Genomic DNA, 16,029 nt, shown 5'->3' on the forward strand with positions numbered 1-16,029 from the left:
TATTCCAATCATCTCTTGACTGCAAAAAGAAAAATAATGATGGAGGAAAAATAGGTTTCCTGATTCCTACCGCCCATAAAAAAAAAAAAAGCTTGCGAGGGTCCACTGGTTTTGGAGACTGATAAAGAAAACAAACAGATAACAAATGCGCCGAAGTTTCTTCGGCGCAATCGAGTTTTCTGTACAGCCGCGGCGCATGAAACTTAGCCACGATCCGTTGTGGCCTTAGCCACGGCCCATGAAATTCTTAGCCGCAGTTCTTGAAACTCAGTCACGTCCGGTGGTGGCCTTGTTGTTGGTACCTATAGTTGTGCCAGAAGTACGATTATGGCTAACTTTAACCTTAAATAAAATGAAAACTACTGAGGCTAGAGCTTTGCAGTTTGGTATGTTTGATGATTGGAGGGCGGATGATCAGCATACCAAATTGTAACCCTCTAGCCTCAGTAGTTTTTAAGATCTGAGGGCGGACGAACAAGACAAAGTCGGCACAATAGTTTTCTTTAACAGAAAACTAAAACATGAAAGCTTTTTCCCCACACCTTCCTATTTGACAGTCACCGGAAAAGTTTCACTTTTCGGAACAAGGCTGATTCAATTTCCAATGATTTCTTTAACTCAGAAAACCATTCCTAAAAGATCTTGTCAATTAGATTGTTGGAAGTTAAAGTAAAAGGAGGAAAGAGGCAGGAAATGAAATAAAATACCTCTTTTCATTCCAGTCCCGTCGACTCTTCGTAAGAAGTCGAACGTTTTTAGATTCTGAACACTCCCTTAATCTAATCTCTGTCGAAATCTTATAGTCGATCGCTAATTAACTTAATGGGTAGGATTTCAACTTTCGGTGATGAGAAACTTTTTGGTTTTCATGTGATTAATTTTTTACAAAATATGTATTGAATTTTTATTCATTAGCGCCATTTCAGTCTATACTTTTTCAAGTATCGCGTAATAACATTTTTTACACATTTTTCTATATTATTCGGCTTTTGTTGAATGGCTGCAGTAATTTGTTCAGATCTAGCCCCATTCTAATTTTCTTGCCTAGTAACAACTGCAGATGAAATTTCTATTTACAGTATTATAAGGAACCAAATACTTTTTAGAAAATTCCTTATTTCCATTAAGAATTAGGTACAGTATGTACGATTATTCTCACTAAAATACTTTATAACAAACAGGCAGACTTGAATGAAATTCTTTACTGACATATTAGTTGGGGAAACATATAGCTCTGTTATTAACGGAGCAAGTGACTATTCCTACCTGTGTAATGTAATAAAGCGAATTACCTCGATGATTACGTCAAGGCTCTGTGCCCTCTCCAGTTATTAATTACTGGTATCGAATATGGTTCATTTCATTGTTTCCAGTGTGTATCATGCAAAAATCATCTAATTCTTCCAAGGGTGTACCTATCTATGATTTAATATACAAATATACATACATGCATACATACATATATATAAATGTATGTATATATATATACATATATACTTATGTGCGTGTATTTGTATGTGTATGTAGGGGCGCTAGGTGTCTCTCGAAATGAATTAATATTATGTCAGAAAGGACCTATTGTCTTTAGCATTTAATTAAATGCCTCACCGATCTTTTGTGAGTTGCAAACGGATTATGCATTCTCATTTAAGTATTGAAGCCATGTGGCATATGACAAAACATTTAATGCCTCAGTTTCTTAGTAGCCCTTTTGGTGATCAGTAGTTCTATATTGTTGTCGAAGCACGATTTATGTACTGACATTAATTCCATACAAAAAGATAAATCTTCCTTCATCGCTGTAATACATTTCTGAAGGAAACTTGTGTAGGATCTATGTCACTATAATCGAACTTCTTCTTTTGAAAGTGAATTTTCTTAATATGGTTTACCTTTGTCTCTCTTTCTCTAGAAAAAGAAAGAGAGGGTGGGGGCGTTGGAGAGAGAGAGAGAGAGAGAGAGAGAGAGAGAGAGAGAGAGAGAGAGAGAGAGAGAGAGAGAGAGAGAGGAGACGTTGATCCTAATCATTGCTTTGAAACGAATTTCCCGATTTTGATTTAGGACTTTGTGTAATGAGATTCGGATAAAAGGAGGAAGAGCAATTTATCTTGCCTGTCAAAGAACCCATTAGGGGTGATCAGTTCTTCCTGGTAAACGAGTTCAGTACCCTCAAAGATGGCTGATAACCAAACATTGCTGGTGGTGGGGAGTAATTGATTGCATATCAGACCATGATTCCAGTATTACACTGTACTAAGAGAAGGCACATATTGAGAGAGAGAGAGAGAGAGAGAGAGAGAGAGAGAGAAATGTATAATGATAAAGTATTACTACAGATCTTGTGGAATTTCAGTGATAAAGAGAATATTAGGAAATCAAGAAGGGAATTTTCCTAGACTGATATTCAGTGCCTGTGTTATATATATATAATACATATATATATATATATATATATATATATATATATATATATATATATATATATATATATATATATATATATATATATATACATATAATATATATATATATGTATATGTATGTATTATTACTCTTCATTATTTAATCTTTCCTATTTCATTATCTCGTTTCTGAAGAGTTCTACTTGAATATAGTGTCTAATTATAGATGCTGTTGCTCGATGCACAATATTATCTTACTGCTTACTGGAGTTCTAGGAAACGATAAAACCTAATGCCTGGTAATCAGTCTGATCTTTTGTTTCTAGTCTGGAAGGAAACAAAAATAAAAATAGATCATAACGAATTACGATCGGTTATAACAGTGGGAATCAAGAGAGAGAGAGAGAGAGAGAGAGAGAGAGAGAGAGAGAGAGAGAGAGAGAGAGAGAGAGAGATATTGACGCTCGAGGCGGAAACGCGGCAAGAAAAATACAACGCGTTCCCACTTAGATATTTTAAGCCTAGTTATAAATTATTCGTGTTGACAATGGGAGACAGGCCATGCATCTTATCTGTCAAACGGGACGACTGTTATGAATTATGTTTTTTCTTTGGGAGGCGGTTTCAAGAGGGACGCTACTTATCATCACGACGGCAGCAGTTTCGCGTGCGTTGATCGAGGCGCGAACAGTTCAGGATTTTTTAAAGTATACCTTAGTTTTACCAGACCACTGAGCTGATTAACAGCTCTCCTAGGGCTGCCCCGAAGGATTAGACTTAGACGTGGCTAAGAACCAAGGTTACTTAGCAACGGGACCTACATTTGTGGAATCTGAACCACATTATAGCGAGAAATGAATTTCTATCACCAGAAATAAATTCCTCTAACTCTTCATCAGCCGGCCGGGGGAATTGAACTCCGGACCATCGAGTGACAGTCTGAAGCTCAACCGACTCAGCCAACGGAGGGCTGAACATTTCAGGAATGTTAAGGCTTGAAATCGGTCTGTATTTTGTTTATGAAAGCTGTTGCTTGGGAAACCATCACCTACAGCTGAACTTCTTAGGTTATGTAACTCACTGCGGTCGACGTAAGCATTCTATCGTCATTTCGATTATGATCAAAAGCCTTTAAATCTTATTAGAATCTTTATGGTCCTTGAGTGGGAGGGTTTGCTCGATGGCTGGAACAAAAGAAGCTTATTTCCTTTTTAATTTGAAAATTCGATGTAATCATAGGAATTCTCGGTGATATCATTTTAGTGAATATCTTTCTTCTAAAGTGTTATCTAACTACTAAGCACAAATAATAAGATCAGCTGTAGTCATTCTTTTGTTAACTGGATAACAATAGAATATCTTACTGAGAGAAATATGTTCTTCTGCTCCTCATTCTGCTTTTGGTAAAATGAAAAAGTGTAATACAATGGTAAACAGTGAAATTCACCCATGTTTAAAGCTACACTTCACCTTTTACGTAATTACAGCCATGCTTCAACTTTACATTACTAGAAGTATGCTTTATGTTTTCTATAATCGGAGGTAACTATACTTCAGCACAGCGTTTCGCTACACATACCATTACAGACTACAGGAATATACAGACGAGATCTGATGAAACTAATTCGTTACGATGCTAAAAAATGTGCACAACTCACCAAGAGAATACGAAAACGTGCAAGATTAACAAAGGCGCAACAGAAATGGGTGGAAATGAAGCTTGCAGAAATTGAAAAACCAGGTTGAGGGGACGTGTGAAAGGGATAAGGGGGTGTTTGAAGGGGGAAGAAACATTTCTGCCAAAATGAGAAGTTTGAAAATAAACAACACATTATATCCGAAAGGAATATGATTCAACTATTTTTTTTAATTATATGTTGACTTAGCGTAGGACTGTTCTGTTGAGTAATAAATGTTTGCCAATAGCATGAATGCTCATTAAAATGTGCTAATTACATATTGTTCACAATATGTAATTAGTTTTTCTCAGGGCTTTTACATATTAATGGCACACGTCAATCACTTAGCCGTTTTCCTTGTTATAATTGCTAACCCAGTTACTTGCATTGTAGTGCTTTTCTCATGGAATTGGTACAAATCTAAGTATATTCTTTTCCTCATTTTGGCCGTTGAATGTTTCTTTTTTCTCTTTTAACACTTGTTTTGAGTTTTTACCTTTTATATAACCACATCGACCGAGAAAAGTTTAACATTAGTTCACTAACGACATTTTAAATCAATATCCAGTGTTTTGGTTATGGCAGTTATAAGCGGTACGGTGTGAAGGCAAAATGTCTTCACAAGGGATTGCTGCCACGCTTTCGTGCCACTGAGGTTATTGCAGTAAGTGAACCCGTAGCTCGGTGCATTAGTGTGATGTACGACGAACAACAACAATAACAATAATATAATAATAATAATAATAGCCAACCGTTTTTCGTAAAATGTCTTGAAAACAGGGGCCGAATTTTGATGCGACTTGGTGGAAATCACCTTTGGGCGACTTCCTCAACGTACAATCAGATGATTACCGTTGACATTTTATCGCCCCGGAGACCTGGACAAGTTGGTTATTGATGAATAGGCCTTGGTTATTGATGAATAGACCTTGGTTATTGATGAGTGGGCCTTGGTTATTGATAAGTAGGCCTATCAATAACCAAGGCCTACTCATCAATAACCAACTTGTCCAGGTCTCCGGGGCGATAAAATGTCAACGGTAATCATCTGGAGGTGTCACTTTTTGATTACGTAAACCTATTAACAGAAAAACGGATAATCTTAATTAACAAAGAATTGCCCTCATGCTTTCGTATACCTGAAGTTCATGTAGACAACAAGCAAATGACAATAATCATAATGATAAACATTTTTCACATGCAATGGGTTTTTTTGATTAACTGTATGGAACCTTGGAAAAAACAGGGGATTTTCATCTTCAGAATCAACGATATCACTGAATGCCATTCAACGGTGTCTTGTCAGAGTTCGAATCGTATCTCTGAATTATGTGCACCGACTCAACTAACCAATTTCCTAAACGTCTCGCTGATGTCGACTTACGATATCCGTTCCGATGATAAGGAGCGTATTGAGATACAGCCATAAGGTTCAATTGAACCATCAGGAGACAGCGTTATTGCTTCAAGTTGGATTAAACTGACTTCATTCAGACTACGGAATTCTGGGAGACTGGACTTGAATACGCGCCAGAACAACTTTCATACAGAGAGAAGAGAGGTAGGGTTGCGACATACACACACACACACACACACACACACACATATAAATATATATATGTGTGTGTGTGTCTGTACAATTTTTTACTTATTACTGACCTCCTGGTCAAAGGGAACACCTTTTGAAAACATAGGAGTGTTTCATTTTTCGGCGTTGCATGAATATCACTGAACGTGAACTAAAAGGTTGGACACATCATTTTCCGACAAAATTTACGCATGCAAAAACTTGCGTGTTTCCGCATGACGACGCGTCGGGGTGGCAAATGATGTCCTTTTATCTACCACTTTTTCACCCAACTTTGCAGTCCGTTAATGCAAAAGAGTTTGATTTTTCTTTTCCCGTGGGTGTGTTGTTGTTGCCCTGCATCTCTTCACTTTCCTTCGTTGTTATTCCAAAGCTCTCTCTAATAATGTGGGAATTTTAACATAAGGACAGAAAGGATTTATTAATGCGTCTTTACTTGAACTTCGTTATCCATATGTTCTTATCTCTTTATACATTTTTTATGTTAATTAATGAATGATCCATATAAATTATATATTGTTGCTATCAAATAACCAACTTTTGTAAGTCAGATAATCATGACTTAACGTAAACAATAATTCTGAAGAAAAGTGTTTAAAAGGAAAAGGTGGGAGAATTAATAAATTATCGACATAATTGCCATTGCATTCGTCCTTGAATCCCTTCCGTACGATGAAAGTTTATTTGTTCTTGGGTTTTATTCGAAGAAGGTTAATACTTGCGATTATTATTTATGCATGTTTCATGTTCACTAAACAAATGGATTAAAAACAAATACAGAGTTTTTCAAACGAAAATTTTATGTGGTCGCAACAAAGCCCCCAACTCGGCCGGATTACGGAATTTCTACTTATCGTCCCGACTTTTTTAGTGTATTTGCATTAACTGGATATACAATTTTTTTTGCGTAAAATTGGTGTCATTGTTCCTAGAGTCATGACTACTGTAATGAAAAAACGGTTTTACGTTATTGAAGGAACCATAACGAAAAGATTATTCATTCTTCACTACATTTATACCTTATTTTAACAATTTTGTTGAGAATAAAATTTAATTTAAAAATTATGTGACTTACTTCAGTTAATCAGGCATGGGAGTTAATAAGTTTATAGTCAGATTAATGTTTCATAAATTAAGATAAATATAATAATACCCATAAAAATTCTGCAAGCATGTCGATGCTTACAGTTACTGATAAAAACTGTAGAATTTCGATCTATGGATTATTGTTTGCGTAAAATGTTCTTATTTATTCATTTTGATTTGTATGATCTTAACACCACATGAAACCATTCAGTGTCCCTGAACGATCTCCCAGTAGCATCTACGTGAGGGAGAATGATTATATACTTTAACCATACTTGTATGAATGTGTATAAATATTCGTCTAGCAAACTAAACATCCCTTAAAGAGAATGTCTTTAGAGTCACAAAATAGACCGTCTTTTTTATCCATTCAATCCAAGCTTAGCTAATCTTTTTAACAGCTCAAAGCTGATTAACAGCTCTCCTAGGGCTGGCCCGAAGGATTACTTTAACTAAGAACCAACTGTAAACCAACAAGAAAATAAATGCTTTATACTTTATCGAAATTATTAAAGTCAGGTTTCTTATACAATTCTATATCGAAATGATTAAAGTCAGGTTTCTTATATAATTCTATATCGAAATGATTAAAGTCAGGTTTCTTATACAATTCTAAGAGGAAACATTGAAAATAAAAGTTAATTGATAGAATATTTTTATCTTACAAATATAAATGACTATAAAAAATGTAGATCCTGAGAATAAGGAATAAAAGTACTGAAGAACTTCCTTTTTGCTAACACACCGCGCTCTATTATAGATTTCCCCAATCATCAAAAGACATCTCAAGAACTCTAATGCCTACCTCGGCCTAAGATCCCATTTTAATGATATGGTAATCTGGCTTTTCTCCTCAGAATACTTGCTAATCTCTTTCGTCTCTATCCTTCAAGCTTCATTTGTAATGCCGTAGATCCTAGGTTCATTTGCCTGCGCTTTTCTGTTCTCTTTTGTAATGACGGCATCTAAATTCCTATCACGTCTTAGATTCTGATGCAGAGTAGCAGCGTAGACTGTGCCGTGCCATTTACATAAGAACAAAAAGAGATTTACATTCTTGATATCCAAGTAACTGCCCAGACTTGTTTTATCTTTTTCTCTCAGAAAGTGGAAGTTATGCAAATCACATATGAATCGGAACGGTACTATCAAAGAAAATACACACGTTGTGTAATAGTATCAGACGATCCCCTATAGAATCACTTTTACCGAATAATATATTATTTATATATATATATATATATATATATATATATATATATATATATATATATGTATATGTATATATATATATATATATATATATATATATATATATATATATATATATATATATATATATGTATGTATATATAACTGAATATATATATGGAACGTATCAATATATAAATAAAATGTTCATCTTGCAAAGATTATTATTGTTTACGAAAAAGATAATTATTTTGTTGTACTCATATTTTTTGGGTGGTCAGTCATTTATAATCTTTTAATTGTCCTATTTACATTTATCCTAATCCTTTTATAAAACCTCTTGAATATTTAACCCTATTTTGGCATTCTATAATTCTTCAATTGTGTTGGATCCAGGTACATATTTTCCTATAATCCCCATCTGTCATTTATAGCTTTGTAAACTTAGTTTTATATTTCTTCAGTCTGCTAAGTAAAGGACGAAAGAGTCGAAAGGCCTCTGCAGCACTCCAGTGTTTCCTTCCTTCGTATTTTATATATATATATATATATATATATATATATATATATATATATATATATATATATATATATGTGTATATATATATATATATATGTATATATATATATATATATATATATATATATATATATATATATATATATATATATATATATATGTATATATATATATATATATATATATATATACATATATATATATATATATATATATATATATATATATATATATATATATATATATATATAACAGTAGTTTTCCATTCTATATTTAACTGGCGTATTTCAGGATGCGTCGCACCACATCTAACTGCTGATTCAAAGCCCGTGAGTTGGCGGAACACTAGCATACCTTTAATGGCCATCCATCATTAGCCAAGGTAAAATGACAGGGAGTGACTCCCGCCTTTTCAAAAGGCGGAGATAATAAGCCTTTATGAGTCGGAGTAATGACTTCCAAACCGTGTTCCTGAAAAGCCCTCGGAGTCACACTCGGTCTCTTAAAATGTGGTAATTGCAATCGGGCAAGGAAGCGTCAGCTAATGAAAGCAGAGACGTTTTTCATGGCGGGTCCTGCACGAGGCTCTCTCTCTCTCTCTCTCTCTCTCTCTCTCTCTCTCTCTCTCTCTCTCTCTCTCTCTCTCTCTCTCTCTGCGGCTTAAAATAGAAAGAAGAGATCTAGGATTCTCATCTTCATAGATTGCAAACTAGGGCTGAATAATAATGACGTTTCTGACCCTTAAGGAGAGTGCGGAGAAAGCCGACTGTGGAAGAATTCGAGATCCTAATCTCAACCGCATGAATCGAACTAACATATTTTCTGACTGATTTTTTGTCGTTAGAGTCTTTTTTTCTCCTTTTGAAGACTCGGCAAAACATATCTTTTCATATACTGTAATTTGTAAAGTATTGCATTAATTACCATTTATTGTTTATCTTTCGCAATTTCCATAGGGGCATGTTGTTTGAAACGTTATCACCGTCATAGACTCTTACGTTAATGACTGTTGCAAATTTACGACAATGATCTTCTTATCAATCAGTTCCTTTTAATCCCTGAATGATAGAAAAGGTATTTCACCCTTGTTTATGGCACTTAACGTGAATATACTAATTTCTTTATTCATTCATTTATTTACAGCTTTTGTCAACTCATTATTCCGTTGCTCATGAAATTATTTGTCTCGAAGAGTGCCATGTTTTCTTTATCTATAGATTCTTCCTGAAAACCTCAAGTAAAAAAAAGATAGATAAAACTAAATCTTGAATTTTTTCTTAGGAACATGCTAATTTGAACAACACTTCCTTTATCATACCGCCATATATTCCCGATTTACATAAATATCATACCGGAGTTTCAGTTCATCACTAGATAATAAGCATGTCCCTAGGAGACGATTGATTCTTTATGAAAAAAGTAAATTTAGACAAGAAAAAATCAATAAACATACTAATACATCCAAACAAAACTGAATGTTTGATTCCCTCGTAAGGCACTCAGCAAATAACATTTTTCCATTTTCCAACCAAATTTACTTCCTTCCAAATTTTCCTTCACCTTCATCTTCTATCGCTTCTTGATCACCCAAGCATTTTGGCAACGTTTTCCATTGCAAAAGAATTCGTACTTTGACTCTGGTTTGTTGGCGGATGGCAAATGAAGTTTCCTTAATTTATTTTCAAGTTGTTTTCTCTAAATGGCTGGATTCAGGAAGTCCAAAGTGTAGGAAAAAAAATCCACCTTGCTGGAAATGGCTACGAATTCTCGATAAGACCAATTTAATTACCTTAAATAAAAGAATAAATGAGAGAAATCCACTATCATCATCTTATTAATTTGGTTATTTACATCTCAGAAGGGAAATAATGATGCTCGTGTTTGGATATTAATTGCATAATCATCTGAGATTAACCTGGTTAATGCCCATTTTAACCTGGTTAATGCCTTTTAGACCAACAGGCATAAACCAGGTTTCAAAAGTTATCTTCTGCACAGACAGGAAAAGTTAAAGTAAACATGTGAGCTACTCGAAAATACGGTATAGGGCGTGAGTTATGTAACAAACGAAGTCGTAGAGCATAAAAGTATCGCAGTGCAATTAGCGTTTTTAAGATCTCCGGTGAAAATCAAGACTGCAGTCAAGTTCTTTATGGCTAACCTTTTAATTAAAGCATCAAGTCAAGCTCTCGAATTCTTCCACTGTCGACTTTCTCCGCAATCTCATTAAGGGTCAGAAAGTTTGGGGAGGAACGTCGCTGTTATTCAGTCTTGGTTTGAAATCTATGAAAATGAGAATTCTGGATCTCTTCTTTCTGTGTTTCCCTTTACTTCCTCTCACTTCTTCCTAATGAACACCATATTCTTTGGAAGCTTGAATTTCATTTCAATGGCCCCTGTGGGCTCATTCCACATGAATAGGAATATGTTTCATCTACTGAATAATAATAATAATAATAATAATAATAATAATAATAATAATAATAATAATAATAATAATAATAATAATAATAATAATAATAATAATAATAGGTTTTATTGAATATTATTTTTCCCCCATGAAATGACAATTATAGGCGAGCTGTTGGCACGCACCTCCAATGAAGAGAAGTCCGCAATAAGGAAAATAGAAAAAGTCTTCTACAAAATAAATGCAGCTGAAGCAGCAATAATATTCAGTAAAACCTGTTTAAAAGAGGGTCTGCTGCCAAATAATAATAATAATAATAATAATAATAATAATAATAATAATAATAATAATAATAATAATAATAATTTTAGTCCAAGAACAGTGTATTACGAGAATTCGCATTCTTTACCAGTTTGGAAATTGAGAAAATGTCTCTTTTAAACTTTAAAGATAAAATATCTCTCTGTCCCTCTCTCTCTCTCTTAATGGATGAGTATTGTTTTGTATTAGTGGACACAGTGCGCCTATGCATATTGGTGTTGAAGCTAGTAATGATGATATATAAATACGAAGTATTCACATCTGCATGAAGATATTTTTGCAGAATCTGTACTGTCGTCGCATTATGTATTAATTTCATATCCTTGATCAAGGTGATGGGTATTCAGTACCCCTACTTTCTTCAGCTTTATATGGCTTTATATGCCTTTTTATTGTCTGGTGGATTCCTCACTATACCCACAAGCCTTTCAAATCATCTTTTTGTGTGTTTTGCATTCTAATCGTCTTGTGTCCACGAAAATATAAAATACAGTTTTAAAACACTGAATTCATAAAATTCTGATATCATTATCCGTAATTGTTCAACGTTAGACCACAAGAAAATGTATGCGTCAGTTAAAGATGATTGGCATCTGGTATGTCTAGACTCGGAATTTCTCTAGACTAAGTAATAAAACTGAAAGTCTCCGTATTCTAAACACCACCTTTCTCGTTGGGACTCCACACTAACTTCCCCTTTCAGATTTAGTGAAATTGCTGGAGCCAATAACCATTCTAGGGCCATTGACTGCCAATTGAAAAGGGGGAAAGTACTTGGCTTCCAGAGAAGGTTGTAAAATTTGCGAAGTTGTATTCATTACAAAGGGAGAGGAAAGTGCATATTCAGTCATGCTTGCTAGTTCCTCATTGGACGGGTCGTTATCGTTCTCGGATAGCACTCTGCTGGGCCCGCATTCGATTCTCCGGCCGGCCAACGAAGAATTGTTTATTTGTGGTGATAGAAATTCATTTCTATAAAAGGGAGGTCCCGTTGAAACCAGTTGGTAAGCATATCAGCTCAGTGGTCTTGCAAACTGAGGTATACTTAACTTCAGTCATGCTTGCAAAGTGATATGAGACATTGTAATTTTTAAAAAGTAACCTCCCGATCATCTGCATTCGACCAAAGGTCTAGGATTTCTGCGATGAAATTCATGTGATAAAATTGGACTTCCTATTACCGTTGAGTTTGGTGTAAGATTATACAGTAGCCAGGTAAGTATGAGGTATTTATGGTGTAGTAATGGATGGAGGATCGGTGGCTTAAATCAGGAGAAAAAGTGGAAATTTAAGAAAATGCTGATAATATAATCCATCGGAAAAATAATCGGAAAGTTACTCTTATTAAATTAATTAGCAGATATGTTAACTTTCCGAGTTTAATTAAGTGAGGACGCTATCAAGCATCTTCGTAAAAATTCTCACAGAAACAAAAACTGCGAAATACTTTAAAGGAGACGCATATTTCTCGTATCCCCTCGTGAGTTCCCATAGTGCTATGCTCTAGAGTTTATAATGGACTTTAAATTGCATTTACGGGTACCTGGGAGCTTTCCTTGGAAAAACAGTGAACGTTTGAAAAGATTTTATTACCAGTCTTTCCTTTACTCCAGATTTCCTTTTGGTTGGCAAGTCTCGTTGTTAAATCCTCTTTTCCTGGCCTTCCTGTGATTTTCAATTAATTTTTTATTTCTACCACTGGAAAAAATACAGGCTTTTTCAAAAAATTTATGTAAATTACAGTAAAGTGTTACATATATATATATATATATATATATATATATATATATATATATATATATATATATATATATATATTTATATTTATGTATATTTATACATATGTATGCACACACACCCATATATATGTATATATATATGTATATATATACATACATATAAATGTACTTACGTGTGTGTGTGTGCGTATGCGCCTGTGTGTTCATGTCTGTGTCTATCTGCATAAGCATTGTGCTATATGCGCACCACTTAAATGTGAGTGAAATATTTTTCCATACTATATTTGTTCATATTATGGCTTGATTGTTTTACTGTAACTTAGCATCATACTTGCCTATTTATCTCCATAAACCATTTCTTAACGTCAAAAGAGTTAGGATGTAATCGTTGTAATAAATAGCAACAATGAATAAATTTTTAATCAGTTCAGCTAGCCTTACTTGTACATTATTTGTTATTTCTTCATAATCAACACTACGCTAATTAGAATGACAGTTCCATAAGAAAACTTTATATACTTATCACTCAAGAAGACGATAGAATCCTATAAAGGATAACTAATTCTCGATACAATAAAGGGTACAGTAACAGTAATCAAATTGAACCTTTATGAAACATCGATTGCAAGCAGAAATAACGTCCAATCACTCAAGCGGTATATTTCGAAAACAAATGTGTAATAAAAATCGCAGCAAATGTTCATTGGCTTCAATTCCGTGAGTAATTGGACAGCCAGAACTAAATATTGTTTGCCTTGTATAAGAGAGACTGTTCGGTTTCATTTTCAGGTCAATGATCGGCAGGAATCGAAAATAGGTTCATACAAACAAAACAACAAGTAATCGATCTTGCGAACTACGCAAGTATATATTTCTTGAATTGCTCCTGTAGATTTTATCCCCCTTATGTCTTCTCTCATATGACGTTATTTAGTTTGTATTAGGACTTTTTTTTTAGAATTGTTTTCCACTTTAAGAATTAAAAATGAAAATAGAACTATTTATTATTACTGGGATGTTTCTTCCACTCAGGTATCTATCTGGCCCATGACTGCTACGACATCCAGTGCCGTCCTCATTACAGATGGTTAAAGAAGTTAATCAAGGTATGTTATTTTCAAATGTATGTAACATTTGATCTCATTATCAAAATGGTTTTGATATGCTGTCGGTGCTTTGAAATGATCCATCTCCTCTTGTGGTTGTTTTTTATAATAGCGTTGGACTTAATTCATACATTTCAGCTTGTTACCTTAATTATGGCAGTAGCTATTAATATCAGTCTGGGTTGTTTTCCCAATTTTGAAATTCATACGTCTCTCATCCAACCATAGACGTTTAATGTAATCTGACATGCATATAAAATTTAAAGAAAGTTTGTACAACAATCGTGCAATATCCTTTATATCCGGTTTCTGTTGTCATTTGCATGTCAGATTAGATATTTAAAGTTTTTTTTATGTTGAATTCATGAGCAAAACACTTCGAGACCTCTATCTTAGACAATTACAGGTTTCGGTAATTCTAAGTATTAGCTCCGCGCCTGTTTTTACCTTGGAAACTTTTTTTTTTTTCTACACTTTTAGGGCTTCTGATACTGGCGGTGCATTTGTTTGTTGTCGGCCAAATGGAATGTCCCTTCGCCATGTTTAGTACTGGCCCGGTGGGGGGTGGGGTTTACCCATACGTTAACAAGTTATAGTACTAGCCAAACGGGATATGAACCATTCCAAACAGACGTATATACCCTGCTCTGTCTTGTGAAGATCGCGTATGGAAACCCCTTGTTGGGTGGACTTCAGGAGTTAATTACAGGTTAATTACATTCGTGCGCCAAAATTTATGGTAAATCCATAATTAGCAACCAAAAAACTGTAGAAAAAGTCAAGTTGGAAGGAAATCGCCGCCGCGGAGCTACTACTAAGATCTACCCAGGTTTCTTTTCATTTTCCTCTTAGTGAGAGTATGAGTGAAGTCATCATTTATGCCAGTTCGCTGTTATGGACAAATGGTAAATTCCTTAATGACGGAAACACGCTGTCTCCCAGTAGTTGAAGTTTTCATGTTTGTGATTAAGATCGACTGCGGAATTCTTGTCTCTAACTTGAAGCAAGATTAAACTCCAATTGTCGCCATCAGTGCACATTTAACATGGTAATCGTTATATTTCTTATAAGCAAAAATTACACGAAGACTTTCACAAAAACCTAAAGTATCCAGAGACTTTTAGTATACGCTAACTGAAAAGAAATCGAGAGCACCACTATTCTTTAAGAGGGAGTCAGGTTTACAGATAAAAGCGAAGCCGGTTAGTATCACGGGAAAAATGAATAAAAACGGGGAGTATGCGTGACAGAAGTTCAGATGGAGCAAGGACCATCAGTCAGCTTCATTCGGGATTTTTCATTTTGATCCTGCGGGGCGATCAAAGGAACCCTTTTTGTAAGACAAATGGCAAAGAGCGGAGCCGTACCAGAGAGGCAAAAGGGACTAGCTCCATGGTTTGACTCGCAAGCCGTGATCAAGCCAGATTTTTGTAGTATATATATACTCTAAATATAAGTTTGAATTACCTAAATATAAGTTTGAATTGCCTAAACGTGAAAGGGAAACCTCGCACTAACAAGGTATTTTTTCTTCACTAAAACATTAGGTAAACTTCGTACGACGACTACACGATTTATAAAGCTAGTTTCATATTAGAAAATTTAGTTCCTCTTCTTCCATGAAGAAAATAAACTAAATACCGGCGGTAGTGACTTTGAACTACGCTAACTTATCTAATATAAATCTGTATAGATGGTAAGGTGTGAGAACAGAAGTGCTTGTGCAGACCACCAGGTCGTGCCCTACCTACAGAGACGAAAGTACTAAGCAATATTTCTATCTCTCACATAACCTCATCTCTAGGTGCCAGTCACGATACCCACCTTCAGCGATTTTGTTCTTAAAAATTGACGTGGTTCTTTATATTATAGTAACCTTGCTGCTAAACAAAAACAGTCAAATTAACCAACAAAGTGGAACAAAAACATCACCTCTTCCACAAGAATAATTAGAATATTTGAAAATGGAGGCTTAATAGTTTCTCTG

Source organism: Macrobrachium rosenbergii, chromosome 44, assembly GCF_040412425.1.
Source record: "Macrobrachium rosenbergii isolate ZJJX-2024 chromosome 44, ASM4041242v1, whole genome shotgun sequence".
NCBI classification, from domain to species: Eukaryota; Metazoa; Arthropoda; class Malacostraca; order Decapoda; family Palaemonidae; genus Macrobrachium; species Macrobrachium rosenbergii.